This window comes from Hemitrygon akajei, chromosome 11 (genome assembly GCF_048418815.1).
Source record: "Hemitrygon akajei chromosome 11, sHemAka1.3, whole genome shotgun sequence".
In the NCBI taxonomy this organism is placed as follows: domain Eukaryota; kingdom Metazoa; phylum Chordata; class Chondrichthyes; order Myliobatiformes; family Dasyatidae; genus Hemitrygon; species Hemitrygon akajei.
The window spans coordinates 38,992,490-39,005,334 of NC_133134.1; the positions used below are offsets into that span (position 1 = coordinate 38,992,490).

Here is a 12,845-nt window from a genome sequence, read left to right on the forward strand (position 1 = left end):
GTAAGATTAGCTGCACTACAGTGTCGTTATTTTGGAAGCCCTGCACTTTGATGTGAAGAACTTGCAGTATGTTTTATGATGCTGGTGTTGGTTTAAGATATGGCTATGTTGTTGGTGGGTTCTTCTATCCCCATTTGATGCACTATTTTGCTCATTCTGATTTTCCGTCCCTCAGTCTGGTCTCCTCTCCACTCCTCTCTCTTCAGCCTCATTTGTCTCTGCTTTCCCTCACTCCACTCTCTTCTCTGCAATCTCTGATAGCTTCTCCTTCACTCCCCTTCCTTTCCCCAATTCAATTGTCCTTTCCATCAGCATAGTCTTCCTCCATCTCCTCTCTTCCCCTCCCTTGACTCTCTCAACTTCACTCCACTCCATGATAACTTCTACCCAACACCACTCTTTGCAGCATCTATGGAGAGGAATGGTCAAAACCAAACCATCAAAGGTCCATTTCCCTCCAATGATGCTGCGTGACCTGCAGAGTTCCACCAGATTCCAGCATCTGCAGTTTTGAGTCTCCATACTTTGCAAATAGTCATTGGCCTTCATTGAAAGACTGGTAGTTTAGGAATAAGGAAGTGTTGCTACAAACTACAGGGTAGTATTAAGCTCATGCTTGGAACACTGTGCAATATTTTGGTTCCCCTGTTTAAGAAGTGATATTCCAGGTTGGTAGGCAGTCCGAAAGAGATTCACTATGCTATTTTCTGGGATAAGAGGATTGTCCTATTATGAGTGGTTGGAGAAATTAGAGCTATATTCTTTGGAGTTTAAAAGAACATAGATTGGTATAGCAGAGTACAGGCTCTTCGGCCCACAATGTTATGCCGACCCTTAAACCGTGCCTCCCATATAACACCCCCACCTTAAATTCCTCCGTATACCTGTCTAGTAGTCTGTTAAGTTTCACTAGTGTATCTGTCTCCACCACAGACTCAGGCAGTGCATTCCAACCACTGAGTAAAAAACCTTCTTCTAATATCCACCTTGAACTTCCCACCCCTTACCATAAAGCCGTGTCTTCTTGTATTGAGCAGTGGCGCCCTGGAGAAGAGGCGCTGGCTGTCCACTCTATCTATTCCTCTTAATATCTTGTATACCTCTATCATGTCTCCTCTCATCCTCCTTCTCTCCAGAGAGTAAAGCCCTAGCTCCCTTAATCTCTGATCATAATCCATACTCTCTAAACCAGGCAGCATCCTGGTAAATCTCCTCTGTACCCTTTCCAATGCTTCCACATCCTTCCTATAGTGAGGTGACCAGAACTGGACACAGTACTCCAAGTGTGGCCTAACTAGAGTTTTATACAGCTGCATCATTACATCGTGTCTCTTAAACTCTATCCCTCGACTTATGAAAGCTAACATCCCATAAGCTTTCTTACCTACACTATCTACCTGTGAGGCAACTTTCAGGGTTCTGTGGACATGTACCCCCAGATCTCTCTGCTCCTCCACACTCCCACGTATCCTGCCATTTACTTTGTATTTTGTACTCTGCCTTGGAGTTTGTCCTTCCAAAGTGTACCACCTCACACTTCTCTGGGTTGAACTCTATCTGCCACTTCTCAGCCCACTCCTGCATCCTATCAATGTCTCTCTGCAATCTTTGACAATCCTCTACACTATCTACAACACCACCAACCTCTGTGTCATCTTCAAACTTGCCAACCCACCCTTCTACCCCCACATCCAGGTTGTTAATAAAAATCACAGAAAGTAGAGGTCCCAGAACCGAGCCTTGTGGGACACCACTAGTCACAACCCTCCAATCTGAATGTACTCCCTCCACCATGACCCTCTGCTTTCTGGAGGCAAGCCAGTTCTGAATCCACCTGGCCAAACTTCCCTGGATCCTATGCCTTCTGATTTTCTGAATAAGCCTACCATATGGAACTGTTTAGATGAATGAGAAGGGCTTTTACTGAAACAGATGAGATCTTGGGGATACCTTGGGGTAATACTGAGATGGTTCCATTAGTGTGGGAACCTCAAAGGTTGTGTCATAGTTACAAATTTAGAGGGTGGTCATTTAAAAATGAGGCGTGTAAGCACTTCTGACAGAGGGCAGTGAATCCTGCAGTTCTCTACCCAGGAGGGCACTGAGGCTGGATCAATCAGGTATTTTAAAAGGAAGTGGCTAAGTACAGTGGTTTCCAGTTAATAGGGCCATTGGTTACTTGGGGCAGCTGCTTATTTGCAACAACTCTTGAAGAACAAAAACAATCAAGAAAGTAGCCGGGATTCCCAGAGCTTGTTTGGGACACTATGATGCTTAATTGGGGCAGAAGACTGTTGCCATTGTTATGAATGTACCACAGCTCTGCGGGGCTGAAGGGCGCAGGGTAGCCCCCTCCTTTGTGAGAATCGCAAGATCACTATTGAGTCCATTCAGGAGACCCAGGAAATGAGAGAAAGACATGCAGAATCCACAAGTCGTTGGAATGTGTCTTGGCCTCCGAGAGGCGGACCCGTTGATGCCGGCTATTGTCTCTTGGAGACGGACTTGTGTATTGCATCCTGTACGATGCATCGACGCCCCAGGCAATGAAACGAGAGGGAGGTTGGTGGAGGGATTGCCTCATCCCAACCTGATTGACATCTGAGACCCTGTGAGTCAGGATAAAAAGAGGGTCTGTGGGAACAGCCCCTCAGACGCACCAGAAGAAATGCCAGCGATCCCGTAATAGCAAGAAACCAGGGGAAAGGCCATGTGCATCCGGTTCCATTTGCCCTGGAATCGGTGGGCCCTTTTCCACAGCCGAAAGGTTTTTAGCTAACAACGGGGAAACCAACTCCCAACGACTCTCGAAGGATTGACATCATAAAAGGAATGGGCAAGTTTTAAACCCGTCTTTCTCTCCAACCCAAAAGCTGCAGCTTGAATGAACTGAGTGACTTTTATATTTCCATCGGACAATACATTATCCCCTAGACAACGATAGAGCTATTTCTTATTGATTACTATTAGACCCGCGCTTTTAGATTTAGTATTGACGACGTATATTATCTGCACGTTTGCATTGACATTATTTTGTGTATTTTTTTTATCAATAAATACTGTTAAAAATAGTACCATCAGACTTCAACGGACCTCTCTATCTTTGCCGGTAAGTGACCCAGTTACGGGGTACGTAACACCATAGAGTTTCTAACTAGCATCAGGCGTGTGCCATTGTGTGGTCATTAGACACTAGACCGTGCTTAGAGCAAACAGTTTTAAAATAGTGTCAATTGCGTGTGCTTGCGTTCAAAAAGCAGTGATTTTTGTCACTGATAGTAGGTGAGAAGTAACCATTTCAGGACTGTTTTGCTGAAACTGTGGTTTCAAGCAGTCAGGCTTGAAGGTGCCAGAAATAGCCAGGAGTGAAAATGAATCAATTTCACTGCTTCAACAAATTAGGAACTACAAAGAATCTAAAGGTATTGACAATCATCTTGAATGTCACAATGAAAATGAAGATTTAGAGGATGCAATTGTCAAAGGATTGCATGAAGCCGTCCATTATCTGCACTAGGTGACTGTCATTTACAGCCAATCAAAAGATCGCAGCAGTGTACAAGTACACTGGATGAATTCCTCTAACAATAACAATTAGAAACTAATACATAGTTTTATAACACTGTAGTGTTATATTGGTAGTGTTCTCATTTGTTCTGTGTTTCATTTAAATACATAATTTGTTACTCGGTTAAATGGTAGTTTGTCTTTATATACGCTTGGAGCTGGGTCGGTAGAGGATGGTGAAGTTGAATTGCTCAAAGAAGAAGGACCAGTGAGCCTGTCCTGTTGAGGTGGAGGTGGCAGGTCTGTTGTATGGATATGAGGTTCTCATGGTCAGTCCAGATCAGGAAGGTCTCAGTATTCCACATCAGCCAATGTCTCCATTCTTGCCCATTTCCTACTCCATACCAGTGCTGTAGAGTTGAACTTGAGCGAGAAGCAGTCACAAGGATGTGTCTTCCCATCTGGTCCTTGCTGGGAGATGATGGCCCTAGTGCCCATTTCAGATCCACCCACATCTACCACAAAAGGTCCAGAGGATTTTGGATGGCAGTGAATGGGAGTGGTGGTGAAGCATCTCTTGAGCTCCTCGAAAGTGTGTTTCCTGGCAGCAGACTAAGTTATCTGTGAAGTAGGTGATTTGGTGAGTGAGGCAAAAGAAGTGGTGATTTGGCTGTAGTTCCTTATGAAATGGTGGTAAATGTTGGAGAAGCTCAAGAAGCACTGTAGCTATGCGAAGGAGTGCAGTTAGGGCCATTCAACGACAGGGCGCACTTCCTGTGGGTCCATGGTTATGCCTTGGGTGAAAGGATGTAACCCAGGAAGGAAATGACTGAGGTAAAGAACTGTCTAATTTGCAGTACAGTTTTTGTGACAGACATGGTCTTGGGGGTCTTGAGAGAATATGAGGATATCGTCAAGGTAGACGAACACATACCTGGGTAGCATATCTCGAAGGGTTTTTATTAGAAACCTGGTGAACTGTTGGAAAGTCCAAGTGGCATCACCAGGTATTGGTAGTGGCCAGTCTTCCACTCATACACCTGGTGGATGCAAATCAGATTGTACATGCTTCATGCAGAAGCAGAAGCAGAAGAAGAAGAATGCCCTTAACTCCTGGTGTCATCGGGGCGCTGTCATGACAAGCTTTTTGCACCGATCTTCTTGGTGATGTGGCGTATCTGTAGCATTCTCCAGCACAGATGGAAAGCGTGCAAGGGAGCCAGCTGGATTCGAACTTGGGACCAGAGTCCCGAAGTTCAGCACTGATGCCACTACGCCAACAGCCGGCCATAGATCAGCTTAGTGAAGATTTTATTTATTCAGTGATGCAGCACTGTGCAGGCCTTCCGGCCCTTTAAGCAGCACCACCCCAGCAACCTCCGACAACCCTGTTTTAGCCCAAACCTAATCACGGGATAGATAACAATGACCAGTGAACCTTCCCGTTACGTCTTTGGGCTGTGGGAGGGAACCAAGCTCCCACACTTTCCACAGGGAGGATGCAGATCCTGTGCTGTCGATCAAGGGGAGAGGGTAGCCATTCTTACTGATGATTTTGTTGAGTCAATGGTAATCAAAGCAAGGACAGAGACAAAGAAGAATCCTGCACTAGCTGGGAAGTGGGATGGTAGAATGAAGCCCTACTGTAGCACTTCAGTGATGCAGTCTTTCGAGGCTTGGGTCTCAGGAAGGGAGAGGGAGAACAGATGATCTCGGAGAAGGTGGCGACCAGGAGAAGGTCAATCGCGCAGTTTTGAGGTCTCTGAGGTGGCAGGGTGCTGGCCTCTCTTTTACTGAAGGTGATGGCAAAGTAGGGTATTCCTGTGGGAGTTTGGTGAGGTTGATGGTTTCCTCGGATTTACAGGGTGAACTCGGCTGAGGCTGCGGGCAGGTAGGTCCCCAACTCAGCAGTGAACTGGATGACTTGGATGGCCAGCTGAAGTGAGGGTCAAGAGTGGAGAGCCAGGAGTAACTCAGGATGAGAGGAGTGTTGGGTGAGTCATCGGGTGCATTGGATGGACACATGGTGCTCTCCGATGCTCATGTACACAGCCTGTGTGTTCACTCTGACCATCCCAGAGCCCAAAGGATGTCTGTCAATGGCCACAATGCATAAGGAGTGAGGGATAAGCTCCGTAGAAAGACAAAACAGCACACCCTTGAATCTCTTTTCCTGCTCTTCTTTCTTCTTTCCCTCATGCCAGTTTCTTGTCCATCAGTCCACTCATCTCCTTACTTAAGCCTTCACTTCCTCATTCTGATTTCTCACCATCTCTCTGCTTCAACCTCCTGGAACTCCCGCAATGATTACAAAAAAAGATCAATGGGAATGGTAAGGGTATCGATTTCAGGCCATACAATCCATAGCTTGAACAAGGCACAGCCATAGAATCAGATGCATAGCTGTGGTGGCTGAGGTAATGCTTGTGTTTTCTGAACGTAATGAACCGGAGGTAATTACTTCTCAGGCCTGCAGCCCAACAGTCAGTCCTGGCACCTGCAGCTTCCTTGTGGGTATTTTTATCAGGCAGGAAGAGTGGACTAGAGTCACTTCCACACAGATTACTTTTCCAAGAATGCTGTGGAAAATGGGGAGTATATCCACTCCTAATAAAATCAAAGGAATCTCTCACTGATTGCATCATAGAGGATGAGAGGTGGGGGTAGTTTTCTAATGTGCACTCTGCCCCAATGCTCTTGACACCCCAGGAAGGAATAAGTTAGATTTTTCCAATTAGATTTCTTCCTTTATGTTAACCTTGTGACCTGATGAGAGGAAATACATCGCTAAGCAATAAAACAATCAGGAACAACACAACGCTTTAACAGCTTGGTATTCAGCAAACTTAAATCCTACTGTCTGCTAAATTTAGCAAATTAATTCATAACCACATTACCCAAGGGACCAGGCCTCATATCACTGCCATAGGAGTAATTCACAAAGTCAGAAAAAGTACAAAAGGATTATTACTATAAATTTAAAGCAATTGTGATTTTAACCTTGAACCCACATTTAAATCAACTTGATATCAACTCACTGGAATTTAGAAGATTGAGGGGGGATCTTATTGAAATGTATAGAATTCTAAAGGGATTGGACAAGCTAGATGCAGGAAAATTGTTTCCGATGTTGGGGAAGTCCAGAACGAGGGGTCACAGTTTAAGGATAAAGGGGAAGCCTTTTAGGACCGAGATGAGGAAAAATTTCTTCACACAGAGAGTGGTGAATCTGTGGAATTCTCTGCCACAGGAAACAGTTGAGGCTGGTTCATTGGCTATATTAAAGAGGAAGTTAGATATGGCCCTTGTGGCTAAAGGGATCAGGGGGTATGGAGAGAAAGCAGGTACAGGGTTCTGAGTTGGATGATCAGCCATGATCATACTGAATGGCGGTGCAGGCTCGAAAGGCCGAATGGCCTACTCCTGCACCTATTTTCTATGTTTCTATAAATATAATACTTTTCATATGTGATTGTTGTTGGATTCATCAAATTCACATTCAGAAAAATGTGAATAATCCTCAACTATTAAAACTGAAAAAAATACACAGGACATAAATTTTTAAGTATGGTTCACTTGATTCACTGTGAGTTTATGTTTATTTTTATGAACCCAAGATGACCTTTTATTTGAAAAATGCTAATAGAATGTTTAAAGGGGTAGATTTTGTTTTTATGTAATCCTGTAAAATGGGACAGTTTGAATCAGCGATCCATTTAAAGCTAATCTTTTTCTAAATTTTCATTGTCATCTGTGGAAACGTCAGCTGTTTTATACTATCACACTGCTGATAGAAAAATGTAAGAAATAGAAGAACCTTATACATTGGACACTTACAACATGACATCATAATGTGAACAATTAACTCTTACCATCCCACTTTTCCTGCATGCGTGCTCAGTGCCTTCCTTTCCTTGCCCTGAAATACCCTATCAGTGTCCTCATTCAACTTCTCTCGCAGCTGATTTACAGCAAATGTCTCATCTAGGTGACTGAGTGATGGCTGTATATCTCGGCAGCACAGCCAAACGTGATCCTCTGGTGAAAAAGAGCCAATTTACATTCACACTTCTGGCAAGCATTCCTAGATGTAAAACATAAACTTCATCTGATATATTCTTCTGCTTTTTGAGACCAGCAACACTCCAATTGATTTACTGCTCACCATTGTCCTGACTGAGGGAAATTATCTCAGTGTAGTGCAAGCATTTTGCTTATTCAGACAGCCTGAGCAATGTGATCAGTTGCACAGTGGGAACATTCTGCACAGTGTGATGATTCTGAGAACTGTTTCTGGCTGACCCTAGGAAGTCTTCAAGGATGCTATATAATTTCTGCCTCTTGATCATTCAAGATCTTGAATTATTTGATTTATTAAATTTGCTAATAGCATGAGCCTGTAATTTTCTGGATTATCTCTATTTTCCTTCATGAACAAAAAATTTACATTGGCTACTCTCCAGACTTCTGGACCCTACATTTTGTGAGAGGATCTAACAATCTTTGTCAAAATCCCAGCAATCTCCTCTCTTGCTTCTTTCAATAACCTAGGACATGTCCCATAATGCCCTGAAGATTTATCCATCTTAATGCACTTCTTGGTCTCAAAATGCCCTGGCACATTAGCATGTCCCATACTGCTTTCACTATCCTCTATGTCCTTGTATTTGATGAATATTGACACAGGTACTTGTTTAGTGCTTACCCATATCCTCTGACTCCAAGCACAAGTTCTTCTTACCCTTTCTCTAGTTATTCTCGTTTTTAATATTACTACAAAAATCATTGGGACTTGCGAAGGTAGAGTGGTTGTATTAATGTTGTATACATGGATCTTAGTAAGGCATTGGACAAGGTCCTGCAGCATAGGGTTATCCAGAAAATTAGGATGCCTAGGAGCCATGGTGACTTGGTTGGTTGGATCCAAAATTAATTTGGCCATAGAAGGCAGTGGGCAGAGGTGGATGGGTCTTACTCTGGATGGAGGACTGTGACTAGTGATATTCCATAGGGTTCTGTATTGGGACCTCTGTTATTTGTCATATATATAAATAATTTGGATGAAAATGTGGTAGGGTAGGTGATTAAGATTTCAGACAACACAAAGATTGGTGGTGTTGTGGATTGCATAGAAGATTACAAAGGATAGAGCAGGATGTAGATCCTTTAGCAGGCTCCCTAAATGTGGCTGCACAGAATGATAGGGTCATAAAGAAGGCATATGCCAAGCTTGCCTTCAATGGTCAAAGCACTGAGTTCAAGAGCCAGGAGGACATGTTACAGCTTTATAAAATACTGGTGAGGCCACATTTAAAATATTGCATTCAATTTCTCCAGAGTGTTGGAAACTAAGTGGAGATTTGATAAAAGTTTATGAAACTATGCAAGGCATATGTAGAGTAGGTATCTTTTGCTCAAGATTGAAATAGCTAGTAGTAGAGGGTATGCATTTAAGGTGAAAGGGGAGTGTACAAAGATGATATGCAGGGCAAGTTTCTTTTATTACAGAGAGTAGTGAGATTCTAGAATGCACTGCCTGGATGGTGGTCGAGGCGGACAGCATAGAAACTCTTAGATAGGCACTTGAATATGCTGAGAAGGGAGGGATATGGTTAATGTGCAGGGAAAATGGACTAGATTAGGATTTTATTGGTTTAATTAGTTCTGTACAACATCATGGGCTACAGGGCCTGACCCACGTTGTGCTGTTTTACGTTCTGTGATTCTCGTTAATCCTGCTTTTGGCCTTCCTAATCCCCTGCTTGAGCTCTTTCCTGATGAAAGGCCTTGGCTCAAAATGTCAAAATGTCCATAGATGCTGCCTGATCTGCTGACTTCCTCCAGCATGTATGTGTTACATTGTATTTCCATGTCTACAGGGTCTCTTGTGCTTATGATTGAGCTCTTCCCTGCTATCTTTATATTCATCAAGAGGCCTGTCTGATTTTAGCTTCCTAAACCATATATACATTTCTTTTATACTTTTTGACTAAATGCATAACCTCTTTCCCTGACCTGGCCATTCTCATCCTTCCTCATTGGAGCATACAATCCTGAGCTCTGATCAGGAGGTCTGTAAACAACTTGCACATGACAGATGTGGGTTTACCTAATAAAAGCTGCTCCCAATTAGCTTCCCTTAGCTCTTGTCTAAGAAAGTTATAAGTTGCTCTCCTTTAAGTTAATATTTTCCCAAGATCCAGATTTATCCTCATTCATAACTATATTAAAACCACTGCCTTAAAACTTAAGGAATTGAGATCACTTTCCTTTTTAAAGAAGAAGCAGTATAGTGTGCAGTATATGTACTGTATGTGTTGAGTACTTCTAAGAATTGGATTAAATCACATCATATTGCTCATAACCCACTGTTATACTCAGACACTTCAGATTTAATTGAGAGTTAGTGCCTTTAATAAAAAAAATTCTGTTTATAGCAACACACACAAAATGCTAGAGGAACTCAGCAGGTCAGGCAGCATCTGTGGAGAGAAATAAATAGCTGGCGTTTCAGGTGGAGGCCCAAAACAGTGATTGACTCTTTACTTCTCTCCAATAGATGCTGCATGACCTGCTGAGTTCCTCCAGCATTTCTGAATCAGAATCATTTTGTGTGTGTTGCTCTGGACTACAGAATCTCATGTGTTTCTGTTTATAGCTCTGTGTTGATTTATTATTCAAGCAAGCAGCAATATAAATGGAAACTGCACACAAAATAGATAATAGTTTCCTAATTTCAGTAAAGTTTTATAAAAATCTCTAGAAATCAAATCTGTAGTGGTCCAATTGGATCTTCAACTATTTACAAACTATTTTCATTGTGAACATTTCCCAGTTATGCTTTGCAGAGTTCAATCTGAGCAAATGTGAGGTGTTACACTTTGGGAAGTCTAATGTAACAGGAAAGCATGCAGTTAATGGCAGGACCTTTAACATCCTCTTGGACCCCAAGATCCTGCCCTATAGTTCACTGAAAGTGGCCACACAGGTAGATACAGTTGTTTAAAAAAAAGGCATATGATATGCTTTCCTTCCATTGGTCAGGGCACTGAGTACAAGAATCAGAAAGGCTGCACTTGAAGTATCTGGCTGGTTCCACTGTATGGACGTGGAGGCTTTGGAAAATGTGTAGAAGAGGTTTACCAGGATGTTGTCTGGATTATTCCTGAAAGGTAGCTCAAATCCCAGTTTATGTGGGTAAAAAACGATCTAGGACTCAGGATGGTTGGCGTTTACAGGAATCCCTGTGAATGCAGGGCAGCGTATATCAGCCAGACGTGGCGCACGGTGGAAACCCATATCAAGGAGCTTAGGAGGTATATGTTAGCCGGAGAAATCAGCGGTAGCAGAACACTGCAAACACAACAACTTTGACAGTGCAGAACTACTGTGCTGTGCCAATGGCTTTTGGGGGCGTCTGGTGAAGGAAGCCATTCGTTGTCGTGGCTATCCCTCGAGATCGAGGATGATGGTCTTTGTTCTGTTGATCTATTTATGAGTTCTCAAGTGGCTTATGAGTCTAATCTTGACTTTGAAAGTTCTTCCGCATTCAGGACAGGTAGTTCCAGATGGCAGATCAGGCTTTGGTTGTTGCTGCCTCTCTCTCCATTTTCTTCTCTTTTCTTCTAATTCTGCACATCTGTTGGTTTCAAAAGTTGCTGTTCCTTCTCAGATGATGGTTTGCCAGGGTTTCCTGTCCTTGGCATTGGTTTCCCAATTGGTGTTTCCGATGTTACATTTCTTCATGTTGGCTTTTACGACATCTTTGAATCGCTTCTGTTGTCCGCCTCTTTTACATTTGCCTTCTTTAAGCTGGGAGTAGATTTGTTTCGGCAGATATTTGTCTTTCATCCGTACAAAATGATCGCTCCACCTTAGTTGGTTCTTGATGACATAGGCTTCAATGCTTGTTGTTTTTGCTTCATTTATCACGCTGATGTTGGTTCTTCTATCTTCCCAGCTGATATTTAAGATGTTTTGAAGACAGTGTTGATGGAACTTTTCAAGTGCCTTCAGATGTCGTCGGTATGTTGTCCAGGTTTCTGATGCATACAGGAGCGTTGGGATTACCACTGCTTTGTACACTAACATTTTGGTGTCTGTTCGGATGTCACGATCATGAAAGACTCTTGTTCGGAGACGTCCAAAAGCTGTTCTAGCGCATTTAAGACGATGTTGGATCTTGTCATTAAGGTTGACATTGGAGGAGAGGTGACTTCCAAGATACGGAAAGTGGTCCACGTTTTCCAGGGTTATTTCACCAAGTTGAATTGATGGTTCTATCCAATTTGTCTCAGTTTGTGATGGTTGGTAAATGACCTGAGTCTTCTTGGAATTAATGTTACGTCCAAGTTTCGTGTATGCACGGTTGAAGGCAGTCAGAATCTGTTGTAGGTGGTTTTCTGAAAGAGCTACAACACTGTTATCATCTGCGTATTGGAACTCGATGAGGGAACTCGTGGATGTCTTGTTTTTGGACTTGAGACAGGCAAGATTGAAAAGTATGTCATCTGTTCTGTAGACAATTTTGATTCCTGGGGGTAGGTCGTCCTTGATAATGTGGATGATTGTCACAAGGAAAATGGTGAACAAAGTTAAGGCAATCACGCATACCTGTTTTACTCCTGATCTAACTTGAAAAGGCTCACAGTTACTGTTGCTGACCATGACTGTGGCAAGCATGCCATCGTGGAAGAGTCTCAGGATTCGAATGTACTTTTCAGGGCATCCATATGTGGATAGGATATCCCATAGGAGTTCCCTCGATACTGATTCAAAGGCTTTGGTGAGGTCGATGAATGCCATGTACAAAGGTTGAAGTTGTTCACGACATTTTTCTTGTAGTTGTCGCACTGTGAAGATCATGTCGATTGCTCCACGTGATGGTCTAAAACTGGCTTGTGTCTCTGGAAGGATCCTCTTGGCTAAAGGAAGCCTTTGAAGTAAGACTGGAGAACAAGAATATCAACAAAGACAAAGGTCTTGCTCTAAGTAAGAACTAGAATACGGTTTTAGACAAGGTGGGACAGTGGAAACCTTATTAGTTGAGGACTAACCAACCAAGAGGGACGGACGACAAAGTAAAGTGTATGTACCACCAGACTAGACATATCTAGGCATCATCCCTGATGAAGATGACAGAGTTTAATCATCAAAATATCAGTTAAAACTGACACCTGGACCTGGCTGAAAGCCCAAATAGAGTTTATGCATCATATAAATCAGGAAAGCACTAGATCCTTGAACATAGAAGCTATAAGGAGAGGTTAGACAAACTTGGGTTGTTTTTTCTGCAGCAACAGAAACTGAGGGGAGACCTCATAGAAGTTTATAAATTT

General features: G+C 42.9%; 1 protein-coding gene across 2 annotated transcripts in view; it reads right to left on the reverse strand.

Annotated features, from left to right (window-relative positions):
* Positions 1 to 12,845, reverse strand: part of LOC140735498 (monocyte to macrophage differentiation factor 2-like) — a 103,938-nt gene that overhangs the window by 16,434 nt on the left and 74,659 nt on the right. The gene's annotated exons all lie outside the window — the stretch shown is intronic.